General features: G+C 47.8%; 1 protein-coding gene across 2 annotated transcripts in view; it reads left to right on the forward strand.

Moving 5' to 3' along the window:
• Positions 1 to 22,632, forward strand: part of GRK5 (G protein-coupled receptor kinase 5) — a 233,900-nt gene that overhangs the window by 25,012 nt on the left and 186,256 nt on the right. The gene's annotated exons all lie outside the window — the stretch shown is intronic.

The following is a 22,632-nucleotide window of genomic DNA, read 5'->3' on the forward strand; positions in this document are numbered from 1 at the left end:
TTACTCAAGGCCACAGTTATGAATGGAAAAGTTGGGGCTTGAACCCAGGCCCCCAGACCCTGTTCCTCTTTAACCACCACGTTCCACTCTCTCACAATGGTTTTGAAAAAAATATTAATCAAAGTAGCTAATACTTACTTTGCATGTCTTATTTCCCTACTACAACCCTGTGGAGTAGGTACAGACCTTCCCATGTTATCAATGATGAAACTGAGGCCCAGAGGATTTAGGAATTCTACCCAAGTTCCACAGTCCCTAAGAGGCAGAAATATATTTTGAGTTTTTTTTTTTTTCTTTTTTTTCTTTTTTCCCAGACAGATTTGAAATGCTAGTGTGCCTTAAATTTAACTTGGAAGCCCAGGATGGGTGATAACTAATTTCTAAATCAGGCTTTCATTGACTGTGATGTTCTTCACCATAGATTTATATTAAATAAGCAAATCAGGAGAAGGAGCATTAGGGACAGAGAATAATGGCAATTTGACTTGTCTATTAGCGTTGGAAAACCATATCCTGGGATTCACCAGCATGTAAATAATTGGAAAATGTTAATGCAAAAGGCTAAGGTTTAAAAACAAAATCACACCGTTAAGTCTATGTAAATTCGTTCCTCAGTGAAGGAAAAAACCTAGTGTACTACTGTTTGTGGGCTGGCTGGACCTGTTATGGATGCTGTGGAGTGGGAGTATGTGACATTTTTTTTTTTCATTGAGGGCTCATTACAAGACACACTTGGGCTGCTTAAACTCCCCCAAACTCGTGAATTGGTTCAATAACCAAAAGCATGAATCGTTTTAATATGAAGGTGCAGGACATCTGCTTGAGTAATTTCTGACACTTTTTTTTTTTTTTTTCTTTTCCTGAAAATGTGTTCTATTTAGGATTTACTGTTAGAAATAAAAGTGGATTGTGGGAGGCCAGGGCCTGTGCCTTTTTATTGCTCTTTGTCCTGTGTCTGTATACAGAAGGTGCTTACCTTTGGGATAAACTATGAATCCAGGAGCACCCTGGAGGCAGGCTGTTGGCTAAAGGCTGATGGATGGTTTCAGCTGGTTTGGGGGCCCAAAGTGGGACTCTGGACAGTTAGACTAGATAGTCCAGCCTGGGAGCCAAGGGCCTCCTTCTTCCTCAGGCTCAGCTGCAACCTCAGCTCTCACTGCCCTGCCAGGAAAGCTGAAAGTCACTCTCCACCAGGACAGGATGAGGTGGAGCCCAGGGCATACAGGCTGAAGATTCAGGAAGCCTGGGACTGGCGTGGGGCTGCCTTACATCTTGGCCAGAGGCCAGAGAGTGACTCTGGGCCTGGCTGTTCCCAGAGGGAGCAGGAAATTGGAAGTTTCCAGAAAATTGGAAGTTTGGCAATATGAAGTGAGTCCAGCCCTGTTGTAACCTGCCCTGGGAGATCCTGCTTCTACCCTCTGGAACCTGCAAGTCACTGCCAGCCTCAGCCATGGGAGGGGGCTGTCTTAATTAAGAGCTAACCTGGGAGTTCGAATGAAGCCAACTAGTATCCATGAGGTTGCGGGTTTGATCCCTGGCCTTGCTCAGTGGGTTAAGGACCTGGCGTTGCTGTGAGCTGTGGTGTGGGCCAGCGACTACAGCTCCGATTTGACCCCTAGATTGGGAACTGCCATATGCTGTAGGTGCAGCCCTAAAAAGACAAAAGACCCCCCCCCAAAAAAAACCCTCAAAGAACTAACTTTTTCTTGGTTACTTAAAGTGGGCAAGGGCCCTGTACTAAGTACTAAATACATTCTCACTGGCTGTTCCCTCCCGCTAGTATTTCTATTTCCCGCTTCCCTTTCTGTTACACAAACGTGGTCCTCCCTCTGCCACCATTCTCCAGCCTGCGGTGCTTTGTCTCTCATCCCTTCCAGGGACCCTGATGGGAGAGTGCAGTTGTTATCTCCATTTTACAGATGAGGAAATTGAGGCTTAAAGAGGATCAGTAGCTTCCCAGCATCCTGTGTCAGTTGTTTAAAACCAAGCAAGGGATTATGACTCTCAAGCTCCCTTTTCCTCCCACTCCCCTGCTTTGAGTTTGGGAGGGAAGGTATAGGCTTTTGTTTTGTAGGATTATTTATTTAAGTAATGGTTTCTGTTCAATCACAGGGGCCTGTGAGCTAGTTAAGGGCTTTATGCTCAGTCTATCTTGTATGTTTTTACTGGGAAAAGGCTGTTGCCCATCCTATCTCTTATAGATCCATTTGGCAAAACTCGCTGTGAAGTGAATTTTTGTAAAGTGAACTTGAATAAAGTGAATTACCCCAGAGTGAATCCTTTTATTTTTATTTATTTATTCATTTTTTTGGCTATGCCCACAGCATGTGGAAGCTCCCAGCCCAAGTATCGAACCCTCATCACAGAAGCGACCTGAGCCACTGCAGTGACAACTCCGGATCCTTAACCTGCTGCACCACAAGGGAGCTCCTTAGAGTGAATCCTACTTCCTGATTGTTTCCTTCCTAAAAAATCAGATCTCTTCCAGAAAGTGTCCCAGGAGGCCACAGCCTCCAGAGGAGCTGGGCTTTGAGGAGTAGTGTTTGCATCTGCCTTTGGCCTAATGCCTGGCCCTCCCCCACCGCATAGGCTGTGGTGCTGCTCCTGGCATTGTGTTCTCTGTGCAGGTGGTGACTGTGCCCAACAGTGCTGGGGCCCAGGTGCAGCACGGGCTATTTATCATTTAGTCCATGGGTTGTAAACTCTTGAGCTCGTGCGCTATTTTAAATATCAGAAAGTCTCATTTAACATTCCTGACTTGCGATTTCTCTTAGAAAATTGGAAGTTTTGGGGAGTTCCCGTCATGGCACAGTGGTTAACTAATCTGACTAGGAACCATGAGGTTGCAGGTTCAATCCCTGGCCTCGCTTAGTGGGTTAAGGATCCGGCGTTGCCATGAGCTATGGTGTAGGTTTCAGACATGGCTCGGATCCCGCATTGCTGTGGCTCTGGTGTAGGCCGGTGGCTATGGCTACGGCTCCGATTAGACCCCTAGCTTGGGAATCTCCATATGCCGCGAGAGCGGCCCTAGAAAAGGCAAAAAAAGACAAAAAAAAAAAAAAAAAAAAAAGACAAAAAGAAAATTGGAAATTTTGGCAATACGAAGTAAAAATTTTTACAAAGCATCATTTGTCTACAGTTGAAAATTGGTTGCCTCTTTGGGGGCAAGGTTTCAGGCTCTACATTTCACCACAGACCCCACTCTTCCCTCTTGCTCCATAATGAGTCCCTTTTACTCAATTATGTTACCTGATCAAATCCTGAGTTTGGGGCCCATGTTCTTTTCCATCGCGTATGCATTTGCCTTGCAGACTTGAAGTTAGGTAATAAAAATACGTTCTCCTTTAAAGAAATAGCAGTTTTGCAGGCACAGGATTTCCTTAAAACATAATGTCAGCAGGCACAGATTTTGTTCATTTAATGCTGAGAACTGGCAAGAGCTGTGTATGAATACTTAGCAGTCGAAATGTGCTGGAATGAAAGTGGTGGCAGGCGTTATCTGCAGTCTCCAGCACACTAAATGGAAGGGCTTCCTTCAAAGGAACAGAAAGTAACGCGCCACGCTGAGTGACAGAAGCCCTGTTCAAGGGGAAGACCCTTCAATTTCAGGGTGGCTGAAGGAGGGACGAGGGGGAAGGTTAGGTGAGGTGGTGGGTTGGGGGGGAACGAGACCCTCCTCTCGGCCTCCCCACTTCCCCTGGGAACGGGCCATGACAAAGGAAAATGGAAGCAAGTGAGCTGGGAAATACCCAAGTTGAAGCTCCAAGGATGCTGTTTACAAGTTCTTACAGGAAAGACTATTATGAGTGAGCTCTTAATGGGTTGTCTGTCTGTCGAGGGAGGAGAGGCTGGGCGGGGGGGAGGGCTGGAGTTGAGATGGAAATGGCTCAAGCATTGCATCTTGCATTTCCTGTCTTTCCATTTATGATCTGCCTGGGGATTAAAAGGCCGGGAGGGGAGGGTGCTGAGCCAGGGAGGAGGGAGGTGTGTGTGTGTGTGCGTGTGTTTTTCTGTTTCACGTCCTGAGCATTTTCTGGGCCCAGAGAGGACCTTCTGGTCTGCAGAGAAAATACCCCCCTTCCAGGAGACGGAGGCTGCCTAGATGACAAGCTGGAGGAGCAGGTCAAGGGTGGACTGGAAGAAGGGGTGCCTGGCCCTGAAGGTCTCAGTTAAACTCTGGACTGACTCACCCGGGAGGTGGCACGATTTCCTCTGAAGGTTTAAAATAAAGGGCAGAGATTCGATTGCATCTGGAACGGTGGGTGTGGCCCTGCCTGGCATCAGGGATGGCCTCAGCCATCTCCCTAGCCCTCTTTGTTCTGAGACAAGACACCCCACCCCTTACCCCCAGAGAAAATTCAAGGACTAGCAAGGTTTGGTCCCAGCACATTAGAAGTACTGTGGAAAATAAAGATCTTTAAAGCTGGATCCTTTGGTTTCTTGGGCAGTAAGCAGGAAAACACTCTGCTTCTGTTAGACACTCAAGCTCCAGTGCCGGAGAGCAGAGCAAAGAGGATCTTCTTTATTTAAAAGTGGACTGCATGGCTGTTGACTCTGCCAGCGCCTGACATTAATATGCCCGAAGGCAATTTGCTGTCTGGAAGTGGTTTGCCACATTCTCCTGGGCCCCATCGAGAAATGGTGACTCTCTCAAAGAAGAGTGATCATATGGATAGTGTCAAGATTAATAGTGTCCTGGAGTTCCTGTCATGGCTCAGTGGTTAACGAATCCGACTAGGGACCCATGAGGTTGCATGTTCGATCCCTGGCCTCGCTCAGTGGGTCAAAGATCCGGCGTTGCCATGAGCTGTGGTGTAGGTCTCAGACGTGACTTGGATCCGGCGTTGCTCTGGCTCTGGTGTAGGCTGGTGGCTACAGCTCCGATTAGACCCCTAGCTTGGGAACCTCCACCTGCCATGGGTACGGCCCTAGGAAAGACAGAAAGACAAAAAAAAAAAAAAAAAAAAAAATTAGTAGTGTCCCTTTTCATTCCTTTTTTTTTTTTTTTCCCTCGGCTGCGCTCATGGCAAGCAGAAGTCCTGGGGCCAGGGAACGAACCTGTGCCACGGCAGTGACCAGAGCCATAGCAGTGACAACGCAAGATCCTTAACCTGCTGAGTCACCAGGGAACTCCCCATTTCTTTCCTAAAAGGGTTCCTGTTTGGACAATAAGTTACAAAGTTGCTCTACTGTTGAAAAGCAGAAAACACTCAGTAGAAAATTTTGTTTGGGGAGGTGGTGTTGAAACCAAGGCATTTGAAAAACAGGATTTTTGTTTTTTTGGTTGTTGTTGTTGTTGTTGTTTGGCTGTGCCCAGAGCATGCAGAAGTTCCAGGGCCAGGGATCAAACCTTCGCCACAGAAGCCACCTGAGCCAACCATGACAACACTGGATCCTTACCCCTCTGAGCCACCAGGGAGCTCCCCCAAACATTGTTTTACATTTAAATATATATGTATTTCTTTTTTGTAATCTAAATGACGTGTATAGATTTCAGAGCCCAATGTCTTGCTGGAAAGACCAGAAGGAAGTTTTGTTATTGAGAAACTTCAATAAAAGTAAAAGCAACAACAAGCAGAAAGAAGTAAAAGAACCTGGAGCTTCCTAGCCAGAGGCCCTAACCATGCAGGAGCTGTGGGGGCTGAAAGAGGGCTTAGAATGGCTTTCTGTCCACGTGGGCAGGCCCCTCAGTGTCAGCAATGAAGAGTGTTGGCTGATACTGCTGACATCTACCTAGCAATGTAGATGCCCAGGCCAGAGGGCCCTGAGGTCAGAGGGAGCAGGCTTTTGCCAGACTCCCAGTCCTTTGCTGAGGCCACTTGGTCCATCCTTGACCATGGGTGATTGCAAGAGGGGGGATCAAGGGTTGAAAAAAATCTGAGCTCCAGTCACTTTTGTTAAAGATAAACTGAGGGAGGAGTTCCCGCTGTGGTGTGGTTGGTTAAGAACCTGACTGCAGCCACTTGGGTCACTGTGGAGGCCCAGGTTCAATCTTTGGCCCAGCACAGTGGGTTAAAGGATCCAGCATTGCTGCGGCTGTGGTGTAGGTCGAGTCTGCAGCTCAATTTCAATCCCTGGCCGGGGAAAATCCATATACTGCAGGTATGGCTATTAAAAAAAAAAAAAAAAAGATGGGGCTCTTGAAATTTTTAAGAGTTTATTGGAGCAAAATTGATTCCAATCAGGCAGTGCCAAACTGGAAGCTGTTGAGGATTGGCTGACAGGAGCTGGGGAAAGACAAGTAGAGAAAGTGCGGAAGCAAAGAAAGGAAATTATTCCATTGACTGCCGCTTAAGGCCAGATTGGCTGTTTGTGATCGGCTGTCCTTAGTGGGGTTTTTTTTGTTCGTTTGTTTTGTTTTTTGTCTTTTTTTCATTTAAGGGCTGCACCCATGTGGCATATGGAGGTTCCCAGGCTAGGGGGTCGAATCAGAGCTGCAGCTGCCGGCTTGAGCCAGAACCACAGCAATGCCAGATCCGAGGCGCATTGGCGACCTACACCACAGCTCACGGCAATGCCAGATCCTTAACCCACGGAACGAGGCCAGGGATCGAACCTGCAACCTCATGGTTCCTAGTCGGATTCATTTCCGCTGCGCCACGACGGAAACTCCTGTCCTTGGTGTTTTGATTTCATAGCCTTGAGGCTGTCATAGGCTTTGACTGTGGTTTGTGTCCGTAGGCTGCCTCAGCCTGACGGCCTCCTTCTTTATCACTGTAACCCTTCCTCGGCAGAGGGTCGTTCCTGTTCAGCCTTGGTTCCCTCAGGCGTAACCTGAGAAAACAGGCACCATCATCTCTGGCCAGGGCTTCCACAAGAGCAAATGGAGGAGGCCAGAGGCCTCAGGGTGCAGGGACGGGCCATGCCGACATGAGGGCTTGGCCTGCGCCCCCTGTGTGGGCACAAGAAGGGCTGTTTCCCGTGGGCAAAAGGGAACAGTAACCCTTGAGCAACTTCGTGTCAGGGACACGTGACAGATGGCCTTCCGTGCACTCTCTTCCCAGCCCCATCAGCAGCCGGCAGGTCCAAGGAGCCTTCGCCAAAGTGGAGCCTTTCCTAACATGGGTCTGTCTTCAAATTCCGTCCCACACGGCTGACCGCAAGCTCTGGGAGCGTCTTTTGCCAGAAGGAAGCTGGTGTAGCTGTAGAAAGAGGCAGTGTTTGTGAGAAATGGTGTAGTGGCTGCCACTTAGGATACATTCACTCATTCATTGAATTTACCCACCCAGCAAATGGGCATTGGGCCCTGGGCCCTGCTCTGGTCCCAGGCACTGGGGTGATTGGGGTGGCCAGGCCAACCTGGTACCTGCCTTAATCTGAAACTTGCCTCCTTGAGGGAAAAGCTTGCAAATAAACACAAGTAATAAACACTCTGTTAAAGGAAAAAAACAAAAAAACAAACAAACAAACAAAAAAACTAAGAGACCAAAGATTGAGCACTAAGTGGGAAAGTTTTTAGGGCTAGGTGGGGAATCCAGCGGCATAGAGTCTTGTCTGTGAGGGACAAAGTCTGGGCAGGGGAAGATGGAGTAGGGTTTTCAGAGCTAAACGCCCACAAGCTGTAAGTTATTGACACTGGGAAGATAGTCTCACTGAGCATTGGTGCCAGGCTGGCAGTACCTGGGCTTGTTGGTTAGGTGGGCACCTGTTTGGCTGGAGGTGATCCCCTGCATGACATGGGCTGCCCAGGGCATCATGGTGCCTACTCGTTTTGTCTGCTGTATGCAAGTCTTGCCAAGTCAGGATTATGGTACCCAGTGAGGTCTGCTTTGTGTCAGCAGGCTGGGTCAGGTTTGTCCCATCTAATGGGTTATGTACCCATTAAAGGTGGTGTTATTAAGGTAATGTAGAAACATGGAAAATGATATATGAACATGAAAAGATCACAACCGCAGGACTCAGAAATCCTTGGGTAGCAAGTGACAGAAATGCAAATCTAACTAGCTTAAGCAAAAACGAGAATTTATGGCCTCATGTGTCTGGGAGTCTAGGTTATTGCTGGAATTCTGGATCCAGGATTCAAACAATGACCCTGGGGTTCTGGCTGACCCTCCTCCTTCACTTAATTCGTGGCTGCTCAGGGGGTCCCATAGCAGCTCTCTGAACAACCCCAGTGCAAAGAGAGCATCTTTTCTGAAAACCAGCTGGAAAGTCCCGGAAAATTCACTTTTTGGTAGCCTGATATCACTTGCTTGCGTTGTGACTGGAGTGGCTGGAAGGATGGGGGGTGGTGATTGGCTGTATAGGGGGGTGGTGGTGATTGGCTGTATGGGGGTGGTGGTGATTGGCTGTATGGGGGTGGGCACGTTGATTGGCTGTCTGAGGGGTGGACAGGTTGAATGGCTGTTAGAGAAGGGAGGAAGGAGGGCCACAGAGTGAGAACCACGAATGCCCACCCCAACTGTGTATGAATAGGTGCCTCCCGGTAGCACCAGAGACTCATCAGTAACATACTCCTGGAGCTTGGATTTTCAGGTTGTTCCCAGTCACAAGAATCGTAATGTTTAAACAGAATAGTCTGACTCAGGATTGTCCTTCCTGTCACATGACTGGGGCCAAAACAGATAATAGGCTTTTGCTTTATTTTTTGGACCACACCCACAGCCTTTGGAAGTTCCCAGGCCAGGGACTGAACCTAAGCTACAGCAGCGACCCAAGCCCCTGCAGTGACAGTGCCAGATCCTTAACCAGCTGCACCACAAGAGAACGCCAGCGTATGCTTTTGTCTTGATCCTGTATGCCAGGATTTAGCAAACTTTCTCTGAAAAGGGCGGGTAGTAAATGTTTTCAACTTGTGGGCTCTGTGGTCTCTCTTGCAACTACTGAACTCTAGCAGGTAGCTTCCGAGCAGCCATAGCCTACCCCTAAGCAAATGGACGTGGCTGCGTGTCAATGAAATTCAGCGGATGTTGGGCCAGATTTGGCCCATAGACACTTATCTTGCTGACCTCTGATATGGATGTGTGAAAATCTTATATTCGGAAAAGTCACAAGACACTGCTCTAGATTAAACTGTGTATTTGCAAACCACATATCTGATAAGGGATTAGTATCCAAAAAATATAAGGAAATCCTATAACTCAATAGCAAAAAAAAAATCAAATAACCTGATTTAGACTTGAGTAGACATTTATCCAAAGAGGATACAAGTGGCTGACAGATGCTTGAAAGCATGTTCAACATCACCAATCATTAGGGAAATTCGAAATCGGAACTACAGGGAAATAATACTTCACACCAGTTGGGATGACTGTTATCAAACAAAAAATAACAAGTGTTAGGAAGGCTGTGGAGAAATTGGAAGCTTTGTTCACTGTTTCTAGGAATGTAAAAGTGTAGCTGCCATGGAAAACAGTATGGAGGGTCCTCGAGCAATTAAAAATAGAACTACCCTGTGCTCCAGCAATTCTCCTTCTGGGTGTGTATGGAAAAGAATTGAAATCAGGATCTCAAAGGGATGTTTGCATACCCATGTGCATTGCCGCTCATTCACAAGACGTGAGATGGAAACAACCTAGGTGTCCTTCAACAGATGGATGGATGAAGAAGATGTGATGTATACACACAATGGGATGTTATTCAGCCTTGAAAAAAGAAGGAAATCCTGGCACATGTGACGACAGGGATGGATCCTGAGAACATGATGTTAAGTGAGATAAGCCCTTCACAGAAAGACAGATACTGCATGATTCCACTTAGAGAAGGTGTCCAAGAGGGTCAGACTTACAGTCTCCTTCCTTCCTTCTTTCCTTCTTTCTTTCTTTTAATTGTTATTTCCCCATTACAATTTTTTTTTCTACTGTACAGCTTGGGGACCCAGTTACACATACACGTACACATTCTATTTTCACACATTATCATGCCTCATCACAGGTAACCAGACATAGTTCCCAGTGCTACACAGCAGGATCTCATTGCTAATCCGCTCCAAAGGCAATAGTTTGTATCTATTAACCCCAAGCAGCCGTAGTCTGCTTCTGATAGAAGCAGAAAATAGAATGGAGGGTACCAGGGGCTGGAGAGAGGAGGGAAATGAGGGGTTGCTGTTTAATAGGTGTAAAGTTCCAGTTATGCCAAGTGCAGAGTTCTAGAACTCTGTTATATACAGTGCACCTCCAGTTAACCATGCTGTATGGTGCACTTAAAAGTGTGTTAAGAGAGTAGATGTCATTTTTAAGAAACTGTATAGCTAAATTGTGTGTGTATATATATGTGTGTGTATATATATATATAATTATTGTATATATAGTAGGTAACCAACAAGAACCTACTGCAATACACAGGGAACTATACTTAATATCTTGTAATAACCTATAATGGAGAATACTCTTTTGGTCTTTTTTTTGTCTTTTTAGGGCCGCACCTGTGGCCTATGGAGGTTCTCAGGCTAGGGGTCGAATCGGAGCTGTAGCCGCCAGCCTACACCAGAGCCACAGCGATGCAGGATCCGAGTCACGTCTCTGACCTATACCACAGCTCACGGCAATGCCGGATCCTTGACCCACTGAGCAAGGCCAGGGATTGAACCCGAGTCCTCATGGATGCTAGTCGGATTCGTTAACCACTGAGCCACAACAGGAACTCCTGAGAATAATCTTAAAAAGAGTGTGTGTATGTAAATATATATGTATAACTGAATCACTTTGCTGTACACCTGAAACGAATGCAACAGTGTAAATAACTCTATTTCGATAAAAATTTCAAAAAAAGGAAATTGTGTGATAGTTTATTTTCTGTTTCGAATGTGGTGGGGAGCATTTGGAAGATATAAGTTCAATCCCACCATAGACACGAGGAACTAGAATGGCCCTGTCCAAAGAGGCAAATCATGTTCCATCACTGATCAATCACCTGGGGAGGAAATCAGCGGTGGCCACACGGAAGAGATGGCATCTGACGCTGCGACGCAGTGGCTGCGTTCAAGCCGCCGGCTAGGATAGCTTTGTCTTGGTGGTTTTGGCACAGTGTGCACTTTGGGACTAGCGTGGCATGTCTAGTTGGGGTTTAAAGCTCCCTCCTCTACCCTCAAAACCAGGTGTTGCTTGGGATTAAAAACATTCATTGTCTGGTGAGTGGAAGGAAGGCCCTCACAACTCTGATGGGAGTGTCTCCTGGGAAGGACTGGTCTCCTCCCAGATGTGCGTTTAGCACCATCAGACTCTGCTTGGCAGCTGCTGTTCTAAGGGGCACCAAGGGGCTGGTTGAGCTCCCCACACCCTAGGCACGGGGGTCTGCTCCAGATCCTCGAAGAGTCTGGGGTCCTGGGATCGGATTGGGATTTTGGACCTTCTTGCGCTCTGCAGAGGTGATTTGTGGCGCACGGGGGCAGCTTGGAGCACCAGGGTCGGTGTGATGTCCTGGGGCATCCACTCCAGGCCTCCTTCCCAGTCCACTGCAAGGAGGAAACTCTGAGAACATTCCGTGTGCATAAGATGTGCTTAATAAGAGCAATGGAAAATGGTAAACCTGGCTTGGGGAACGGGAATGTGCTCTTTCATGTAAAACGAGCAGAAAATGTGACTGTGGGCAGCATCCAAAAAAATAAGATGACCTGGAGGCTGGATTTAAAAATTGGCACCGAGGGAAAATCTCATTTCCCCAGTCGATGACTCCCCCTCTAGCTGTGCTCATGCCAGTGGAGCAAACCAAAATAACTTCATAAATTAAAGTTGATGCAGGCAAGAAAGCTAGGCCTGGGCTATCACAGACCAGATGAAAACCGGGACGGCTTGGTTTACAACTGATCCCTTTGGTTTGAAGGTTAACGGTGTCTAGAGAAGGTTAGGTTATGTCAATGTACAATTAAAAAAGTCACTATCATAGAGATACAGCCGTGTTTCCTTGCTATAGTTTATGCCACCTTTGTTGGCTTGTTTGTTTTTCCTTCTGGAAAGAATGCCTTTGTCTTTCAGTCATTAATTATAACCAGCTTTTGTTTAGATCCAAGTACATGGAGACTTGCTCTGAGAGCTCAAAGTATGTTTGTAGTAGTGCCTTGTAAATAGGACTTCAGTTTTTTTTTTTTTTCCTTTTATTATACAAGGAATGGAAGGATGCATTTGGGATGTAAAGGGTTCAAATTACGAAGCAGCACACATGCACAGGAGAGCTCAAAATTCCTTCTCACTGCCACCACCCCCGGCCTCCCTGGCCATGAAGCCTTCCTGTTCTTTCTAGATCTGTTTCTTCGTGTTACCTGTTTCTGTGTCCACAAGCAAGTGTGTATATATGTAAATACAATATACACAGCTAGTTTTATTTTATTTTTTTTGGTCTTTTTGTCTTTGTTGTTGTTGTTGCTATTTCTTGGGCCGCTCCCGCAGCATATGGAGGTTCCCAGGCTAGGGGTCTAATCGGAGCTGTAGCCACCGGCCTACGCCAGAGCCACAGCAACGCGGGATCCGAGCCGAGTCTGCAACCTACACCACAGCTCACGGCAACGCCGGATCGTTAACCCACTGAGCAAGGGCAGGGATCGAACCCGCAACCTCATGGTTCCTAGTCGGATTCGTTAACCACTGCGCCACAACAGGAACTCCTAGTTTTATTTTTAATGCACATGTAGGGTCATGATACACATATTGAGGCACAACTCCTCTTTCCCCTTTTTTTTTGGCTGCGCCTGTGGCATGTGGAAGTTTCTGGGCCAGGGATCCAACCTGTGTCACAGCAGCAACCCAAGTGGCTGTAGCGACAACACTAGATCCTTAACCTGCTGCACCACAGGAGAACCCCCACAACTTGCATTTTTCATTTCACGTGTCCAGAGCTCCTTCTGGTCAGTCTGTGTGGGCATGCCTTTTAATGCTGTAGCACATCCCATAAGATGCGTGTGCGACTTACTGAACTCGATACCTTCCTTCTGCTGTGAAATGAAGTTAACGAAAGCATGAGATCACGACTGCCTTGTGGAGCTAGGCTGTCTGGCTTTGAAAAGGGACTTCACTGAGGGTGGGGGGGGGCGGGGGTAGGACCCAGGGCAGCGCTGGCAAAGGGCAGCCCTCCGGCCACATCCACCCTCTTATGTTTTCCTGTGTCTTGCAGGGTAAGAAGGATTTTTCTTGTTTTTAAACGGTCGGGAAAAAACATCAAAAGATAAATGATATTTCCCCATAAATGAAAATTATCTGAGATGCAAAGTTCAGTGTCCTTAAATAAAGTTTTTTGGTTGGAATTTAGCCACGCTCAGTTGTTTACCTGTTGTCTGGGGCTGCTTTTCAGCTCCAGCAGCAGAGTTGAGTAGTTGTGACAGCAGCCATCTGGCCCACCTAAAATATTTACCATCTGGCCTCTTACTGAAAACATTTGCTGACCCCTGACCTAGGGCCAGTTACTAATCTCTCCATGGCTCCACTTTCTTTTCTATAATAATAAAACCTGCTTTGTTCATCTATAGTTAAAAAAACACCCAAACCTGCTTTGTAGGGTGAAGTTACTTAATATAAGTATCAAATAACGATCACCTGTAGAATATACCAGATTGCAAAGTATGTAATGACAAATGTAGGTGTATATATTATATGCAGAACATTTAGAAGTTTTTGGCAGTTCTCTGGTAGTCTGGTGGTTAAGGATCCGGCTGTGTCACTGCTGTGGCGCTAGTTCAGTCCCTGGCCTAGGAACTTTGGTATGCCATGGGCTCAACCAAAAAAACCCTAAACACACACACACACAAAACCCAAAACATTTAAAACTTTTTATTTTTATTTTTTGTTTTTTTTTGTTTTTTTAGGGCTGCATTTGATGCATATGGAGGTTCCCAGGCTAGGGGTCGAATCGGAGCTATAGTTGCCGTCCTGTGCCATAGAAACACAGGGATCCGAGCTGTGTCTGTGACCCACACTACAGCTCATGGCAACGCTGGATCCCCAGTACACTGAGCAAGGCCAGGGATTGAACCTGCGTCCTCATGGATGCTAGTTGGGTTCGTTAACCACTGAGCCACGATGGGAACTCCTAGAACTTTTTAAATGCTCCATAAAAGTTGGCTGCTATTATAGCATCATTGCTATACACGTGCAGGGACAACACAGATACCCAGAAGTGGACTCGATGTTGGAGGAACCTTGATAAGTGCTACCAAACTGCTTCCCAGAACAGCTTTACCGATCTTGCTGCCAGGAGTCCCTGCTATTCCCCATTCATGACCATGCTGGATAGAGCTCAGAGAATAGATAAAAAAAACAAAAGAACAAAAAAACTGAGTCTGAGAAGAGTTGGGTTCTGATGGGCTCCAAGCAGCCCCTCGAGAGGCAGAATGTCCCCTCTGAGCACTGTGCCCAGATCTGTGGGTTGACCCTGCTTGGGCAACTGTCTCCTTCACTTGGCACATGTTGAGCCCTGGGCCTGACATTCTCGTGTTTAGTTTCCACAGCCACCTCTCTTTTACAGCTGAAAGCTGAGGGGCTCAGAGAACTTAAATACTTTGCTCGAGGTCCCCAAAACTTTCGACAATGCTCCTTTCCTGCCAGCAAAGCATCAGGAGATGTCAGACGTGCCCTCAGCTTCTTGATAACGGGGTGTGAGCTGCGTGGAAAATTGGAAGTGAGCTTCAAAGGGAGTGGCTTAGTCACGGCCAAGTTTATCTCCTCTTGTTCTAAGTAAAGAGAATTTGTCAGAGCCTGTGCCGCTCCAAATTTTCAGGCCCCGGTGTCACAGTCTGTGCTGCTCTGTCACGCGGAGAATGATGCAGTTCTGATAGATAACTCTCCTTTGGGTGAAATGTCTATTTTTAGGCGTCTCCAGGCGCTCCTGTCAAGGGCCTTTGCAACAGCATTTCTCATGTTCCATTAGCGCGTCTGCAAAACATGAAGCAAATTTCCCCAGGTTTCCTTGACCTTGTGCATGAGGGGAAGAATGTTTCTGGGTTTGTGTGTGTTTTCAATGACGAACATTTGCATTCTTTCCTTCCACACTTTTTCCCCCCTCACACTGACTGTTAAGAGACAACAAAATGCCGCTCACCCCCCCAGTTTCAAACTTGGGATCTTAACCTGCACAGACAGTTGTTTGCTACGAGGTATGTGAAACATTTGACGGAATTTCCTAAAGAAATGAAGAGCCACAATCTCCTGATTAAAACCATGTTAAAACAAAAAGCAGGCCATAGCCGAGAGCTCCTGGCAGGGGACTGCTTATTTAACCAAAGGAAAAAGACAGCACGAGATGGGTGTTTATGGCATCACTGAGGGCTTCCTGTGATGCTTCGGCTTTGGAAGAACACACTGAAACCTTCCTCTTAAAGCCGTCTCTGCTCTGAGTTATTTTCCCCAAAGCTGGCCTTCCTTCCTGTAACCCTGTGACTGATTGTCACTGGAGCAGATGAAAAGCCTAGACTTCCATGCTGACGGGCTGTGAACACGTACCTGAAGTTGTACTTGTCAGCGTCTCCTGCTATTTTCTTGCTGTCTTACACAGCGATGATGAAGGGGGCCTGGGGGAAAGAAAGTAAAAGGAAAACCTTCTTCCAGCAGGTAAGAAGGTGCCCAAAGGGGGATTGTCGGCCTTAACACTATTGGCAGTTGGGGCCGGATAATCCTTTGTGGGAGGGGCTGCCCCGTGCACTGGAGGACGCTTCACAGCATCCCTAGATGCCAGTAGCACCTCTGTAGTTATGACAACCGAAAATGTCTCCAGACACTGCCAGGGGTCCCAGTGGCGAGAGCCACTGGCCTCCATCTTTCTGGTCTTGAACTTGAACCCTGTGCCTTTTCCCTATGCGTCTGCCACTTGCAGCTCTCCCACAAATGGGAGGCTTGTTTTCTTTTTTTCATCCCCCCGTTACTACCTTGACATTTTGCTTCATCTTGACAGATGTGCCAAGCTCAGCCTGGGCCTGGGGCCCTGGAATAAAGCAGGTTGCTCAGAGCGCTGCAGCCCACACTCTCCCAGGCGGGTCCCTGTCCCTGCGCCCTGCTGGTCAGCATGACATGCTGGTGCATCCCCTGGGAAGGTGTGTGGGTGGCAAGATGGTCTTGGAGACAGGTCTTCAAGGGAGTTGGTGTGGGGTGGAGTCTGGCAGCCCCAGCCTCTGGTCCTGGGGGCGTGGGCAGCGGATGGGTCACCAAGCTCTGCTCCCTGGAGGCCCAGGCCCCTGGCAGACAGAGAGCTGCCCTGCTGTTTCCCCTTTTGGATCATGAGGGCAGAGATGGTGAAACTCCCGGGAGAGGCTCAGCTGGATCCCAGTGAGTGGGAGCATAGCCCTTTCCCAGGCCTGAGGAGCAGGAGGCTCTGAGTGCCTTTCTGGGATATATGGCTCCACTTGTCCCCAAAGCACTGACAGCTGGGTGCAGTGGCCACACTGAGACGCTGGGGGAAGAGCACTGGGCCAGGAGTCACGAGGCCCGAGTTTGGTTTCCCTTCTACCCGAGGAGCAGCGTGACCTTAGGCAAATAGGTCCTCCTTCTGGTCCTTGTGTTTCCCGTAAAGCCACCTTCCCATATTCCTTTAGCTCATTCTGCGCTTCTGTTTTTCTCCTGACTTATGGACAAAGGCAGGACTGTTTAAGAGGTGGGATTGTGGCCTGCCTGAATTTGCTTTTAGTTGTGAGCTCCTGACTAATGGCCTTCAGTGAGGGGCTTGGGGTTCAGGGAGAGGCTTGCGGGGGTGGGGGGGTCACTCATTTTTGCTTCATGTTTATGGGCCTTAGAGGAGCCCCCAATAAATAGCATTTCTCTTTCCTGCAGACATTTGAGAGATGAGGCCATGGTTGAAGGTTTGAACTTTGCAACTTGCCCCGATTTATTTATCAAGTCATCTTCTTGTCCTGGAGCCAGGAAATCAAATGTCCCCTGTGGGGGCTCAGGCCTGGCTTTCCTTGACTGTCTCATGGCTCCAGGCTGGTTTCAGACCCTGGCTGCCCTAACCTGCCGGTGAGGGAGTGCGCGTGCCAGGTCCTTCTGAGCCTAGAGATGGCTCAGCGTTGACACCCCGGGCATGATGCAGTGGTGTCCACACTGCACAGTGCCCTTGGGGCTCAGCGGTAGAGTCGGTCACGTTGGCACTTGATGGAATCTCTACATTCCAAGGAAGCGCGTGGGGGGTTGGGGCAGCCACGAACTATATCTGGTTCAGGGTTGCCTCAGAAATAGGTCCCACCAGGGCGCTGATGTGTGCTTCTCCCGGCACGGTGGTCTCCCCAGCCCCTGGACCCTGCCTGTGGGAGGCCTGTGGAGGAGAGGGACAAGCCTGCCCCCCACCTCCCCCCTTTAACCGGGAGTTGGAGTCCTCCATGCAGCTGCTGTCCTCTGTGGCCTATTGACTGAGGCCAAGCCCTGCATGGGCCTGGCCCCTGATGTACCAAATGTGGCCTCTCCAGGGCTGGACCAGCAGAGCGGCTGTGTCCCCTGCACATAGCCAGCTTGTTTGAAGGTCACAGCTCGCCATAAAAATGGTGCGAGCGGCCGGCTCTTTCTTCACTGTGGCTCTGGGCGGCCCAACCCAGCTTTTGGGTGGATGTGAGGCCTGAGAGTGAACTTCTCTGTGACTAATGACACAATTCTAGAAAAATGCAGCATCTCCCGGATGCAGCTTCTGGAGCTTGGCCTGGGGGAGGGTGCTTCGTGTTTGGGCTCTTGGCAGTTCTTTGCCCCAGGGGTGTGTGTGTGTCTGTGTGTGTGCGCAGGCATGTATGTGCAGGCCTTTTCATAGGATACATTTATTTTCAGATGCTCGTGTGGATGGTTTTGGGGCGTCCCCTGGGGAAAGGAGAAAGTACAGAATGCTCTGACACCTGATGGAAAATATTACCCCGTAGTCACCAGGGCTGATGTGTCTCCTCTGACTTTGCCTTTAGAGTAAACCAAACCTCAACCAGAAAGGATGAGCCACACATGGGGCCTTCTGGGCTGGTGACTGTCCCCCTGCAATGGCACTGTCTCAATTCTAGGCGCCTTGGAAAAATGCTTTCAGAATCATACAGTGCTTGAGTTTACTGGAGGTGCTGAGAGGTCATCTTGCCTAAACAACCCTTTTTAAAGGAAGAGGAGGAGTTCCCATTGTGGCTCAGTGGTTAATGAACCTGACTAGCATCCATGAGGACGCGGGTTCCATCCCTGGCCTCGCTCAGTGGGTTAAGGATCTGGCTTTGCCACGAACTGTGGTGTAGGTCGAAGACGCGGCTCAGATCCCAAGTTGCTGGTGGCTGTGGTGTAGGCCGGCGGCTACAGCTCCGAATGGACCCCTAGCCTAGGAAATATCCATATGCTGTGGGTGCGGCCCTAAAAACACACACCAAAAAAAGGAAGAGGAAACTGAAGGCCAGAGAAGAACCAAGTCCTCTCCAGGGTCACACAACTAGAACTTGAATCCTGGCTCTTGATAACCAGGAAAAAGTTTTGTCTATTTTGCGCCACTTCCGTTTTTTTTTTCCCCCTTTTTAGGGCCACACCCAAGGCATATGGCGGTTCCTAGGCTAAGGGTTCAATTGGAGCTACAGCCGCTGACCTCCACCACAGCTGCAGCAACGTAGGACCTGAGCTGCATCTGTGATCTACACCACAGCTCTCGGCAGTGCCAGATCCTTAACCCACTGAGCGAGGTCAGGAATAGAACCTGCGTCCTCACAGATGCCAGTCAGATTCGTTTTTGCTGAGTCACATTGGGAACTCCTATTTTGTGCCACCTCTTTCTTTTCCTTTTTTTTTTTTTTTTTGTTACTCAATGAATTTATTACATTTATAGTTGTACAATGATCATCACAATCCAATTTTATAGGATTTCCATCCCACACCCCTAGTGCATCCCCCCATCCCCTCTTTCTTAAGACAGTATATGGTGACAAGTCTTAAACAGTATTTTATTTTCCACTCTGGTCTCATTTGTTCCATCATTCCGAGGGTCACACGTGCTCCAGGGATGGTGGACAGAGTGGTGAGCAAGGTAGACGTGAACCCTGCACTCAGGGACTCACAGTCTCATGGGGAAATAGTTGTGAACAAAAAAACTGCACATGGGATGGGAGCAGAAGCGGAGCCCCGGCTCCAGGAGTCAAGGTCACCCGAGGCTGGCCTGGGCTGGTCGATGCCTGTGTGTCTGGGGCAGCAGCACTGGGCCACAGCACGCCCACTGCTCCCCACTCCCACCCCTACCTGTTCCCTTGCCTTCTGAGCTGCTTCCTTTGGACTCTGGGTAGGGCTGTGTCTCTGGTGATGAGTGGTGGCCTTTGAGAACCTTTCTTTTCTTTCCTTTTTAAAAATTTTATTAAATTGTTTTATTATAGTTGATTTACAGTGTTCTGCCAATTTCTGCTGTACAGCGAAGGGACCCAGTCATGTATATATGCACTCTCTTCTTCTCTCATTATTTTCCATCATGTTTCATCACAAGCGCTGGGGTATAGTTCCCTGTGCTATGCAGCAGGACCTCATTGCTTAGCCATTCTAAATGTAGTAGTTTGCATCTATTAACCCTAAACTTCCACTTTTCAAATTTTTTAAAAAAATCAAGGCATTCCCGTCATGACGCAGTGGAAGTGAATCCGACTAGGAACCATGAGGTTGCGGGTTCGATCCCTGGCCTTGTCCATGGTTAAGGCTCTGGCATTGCCGTGAACTGTGGTGTAGGTCACAGATGCGGCTCGGATCTGATGTTGCTGTGGCTGTGGTGGAGGCTGGCAGCTACAGCCCCAGTTTGACCCCTAGCCTGGAAATCTCCATATGCCACGGGGCGCAGCCCTAAAAAGCTAAAAAAAAATTGAGATGAAATTCACATACCATAAGGTTCACCATCTCCAAGTGTACACATCATTGAATTTTTGTGATTTCACGATGTTGTGCAACCATTGGCACGATCTAATTCCAAAACACTTTAATTGTACTCCAAGGAAGCCCTGTACCTGTGAGCCGTCTCCCACCTTTCGCCCCTGTTGCAGCTCCTGGCAGCCTCCAGTCTGTCCTTTCTTACTGGACACTTCACGCGAATCGATCATACAATATGTAGCCTTTTGAACTTGGCTTCTTTCACTTAGCATAACGTTTCCAAGCTTCCCCCATGTTGTAGCAGGTGGCAGTGCTGCATTCCTTTGGGTGGCTGGGTAATAATCCGTCGTGTGAATGTGTGACCTTTTGTTTGTGCACATTTCCAATTTTTTTTTCTTCTTTTTTGACTGAACCTGCAGCATATGGAAGTTTCTTGGCCAGGGATCGAATCTGATTTGCAGCTGTGATGTAACCACAGCTGTGGCAACACCAGGTCCTTAAGCACTGCGCTGGGCTGGGGATCAAATCCGCACAGCCACAGAGACAACACTGGATCCCTAGCCTCTGCGCCACAGCTGGAACTCCTCCCCTTTCATTTTAACCCTGATCACTGCTCTCTGATATCTCTCCTTGAGCTCTCTGTGTTTGGAAGTTTTTGTTTTTTTGTTTTTTTGCCTTTTCTAGGGCCACGCCCGTGCGGCATATGGAGGTTCCCAGGCTAGGGGTCGAATCGGAGCTACAGCTGCGAGCCTACGCCACAGCCATAGCAGCATCACATCCGAGCTGCATCTGTGACCTATACCACAGCTCTAGGCAATGCTGGATCCTTAACCCACTGAGAGAGGCCAGGGATTGAACCCGCATCCTCATGGGTACTAGTTGGGCTCTTAACCTGCTGAGCCACAATGGGAACTATAGAAGTTCTTTTCTGATTTGTCCAAGGAACTTTGGTCCACAAAGTTTGGGGCCCTTGCTTCGAGTATTGCCTTTATCTTTTCTTTTCCCCATTTCTTTCTTTCTTTCTTTTTTTAATTATTAAAGTGTAGTTAACATTGTAAGTTTCTTCAAGTTCTGTTGTACAGCAAAGTGACTCAATCACGCACAGTTCCCTGTACTGTGCAGTAGGAGCCCATGGCCTATCCATTCTAAATATAACAGTTTGCATCCCAAAACGCTCAAAATGCCCTTCCCTCCCACTGCCTTTCCCTTCCCCCTTGGGAATCCCAAGTCTGCTCTCCTTGGCCATAATCTGTTTCTGTGTTTTTAGATAGGATCTTCTGTTCCATATTTTAAATTCCACAGATAAGTGATATCATATGGTATCTGTCTTTTTCTTTCCGGCTTACTTCACTTAGTATGAGAATCTCTAGTTTCATCCATGTTGCTGCAAATGACATTAGTCTGTCTTTTTAATGGCTGAGTAGTATTCCATTGTCTATATGTACCACTTCTTCTTAATCCATGCATTTGCTGATGGACCTTTAGGTTGTTTCCATGTCTTGGCTATTGTGAATAGCACGGTGATGAACTTAGGGGTGCATGTATCTTTTTCAATGAAAGTTTTGTATGGGTATATGCCTGGGAGTGGGATTGCTGGGTCATATGGTAGTTCTATATTTAGTTTTGTGATGTACCTCCATACTGTTTTCCATAGTGGTTGTACCAAGTTACATTACCACCTACAGTGAAGGAGGGTACCTCCCCATTTATTTCATTATGATAAAAAAATTCACCTTTTTGAAGTGAATGGTTTCAGACATTTTAACAACTATATACAGTCATGTATCACAATCAAGAACATTTCATCACTCCCTGAAATTCCTCTAGATTCCCCCACCCCCACCCCCAGCTTCTTCCAGCTCCCGATTTGTTTTCTGTCCCTATGTCTTGTCTTTACGAGGACGTCATATACATGGAATTACATAGAATGTAGCCTTTTGAGTCTGGCTTCTTTCCATTCACATAATACATTTGGATTGATCCGTGTTGCCATGTGTCTAAGTTCCCTTTTATTTCTGAGTAGAATTCCATTGTTTGTTTATCTGTTTCCCAGTTAGAGGACATTTGGGTTGTTTCCGATTTTTGGCGAATATGAATAAAGCCACTATAAACATTCATGAGCAGCTTTTTGTGTGAGTGTGAGTTTCCATTTCCCTTGGGTAAATATCTAGGAGTGGGATTCCTGGGTCATATGGTAAGTGGATGTTGAACCTTATAAGAAACTTCCACGCTGTTTCCCAAAGAGCTGTAGCATTTTGCATTCCCACCAGGGATATATGAGTGTTTGTTGTCTTTTATTACAATCTAGTCCTCAGATTGATTAAAGCCAATGCATAGCTTGGCTTTTTCAGTTGCAAGGTACAAAGACCTACGCTGTTTACCTTACCTGTTTAAGTTCAGATTCCCCCAGAAGGAGCTTCGGAGGCAATGATCTGCGCGGAAGTGGTTTATTTGGGGAATGATCCCAGGAAACACTAGCAAGGCAGTGGGGAAGTGCGAGGGAAACAAAGGAAGCCAGAAAAGGGTGTCCCATCAAGCAGTTTACTGTTTGGGGCAATTCACCTTCTACCCCACTGGGAACTCTGAGAGTCAGTACAGAACACGTACCTGAGGTCCCTGCCACCCCAGGGGCCAGGCAGCTGGGTTCTGTAAACCATCTTCCATCAGCCACTGGCTGAGGACGGCTGCCGGGGTCTCATTTGATGGCACTTGCCGCCGACCTGTGTGCTGGGACCGCTGGTTTCTGCAGACGGAGGCTCAGGTGAAGGGCATCTGGAAGTCAGGCCTTCACATGACAGTTAAGGTGTGTTCTCCTCGGATAATAGACATTTCCTTTCAGCTGCTCCCCACGCTCCCTCTCTCAGCATGGCTCTCTCTGGTAGCTTCCCTGTCTGCTTCATAATTTCTGCCGTTGTGTCCCTTCTTATGTTCTCAC

This window comes from Sus scrofa, chromosome 14, assembly GCF_054392235.1.
Source record: "Sus scrofa isolate SSC_HxYL_T2T_F1_AM1 chromosome 14, Sscrofa_HxYL_maternal_Yorkshire_Landrace_v2.0, whole genome shotgun sequence".
Lineage (NCBI taxonomy): Eukaryota > Metazoa > Chordata > Mammalia > Artiodactyla > Suidae > Sus > Sus scrofa.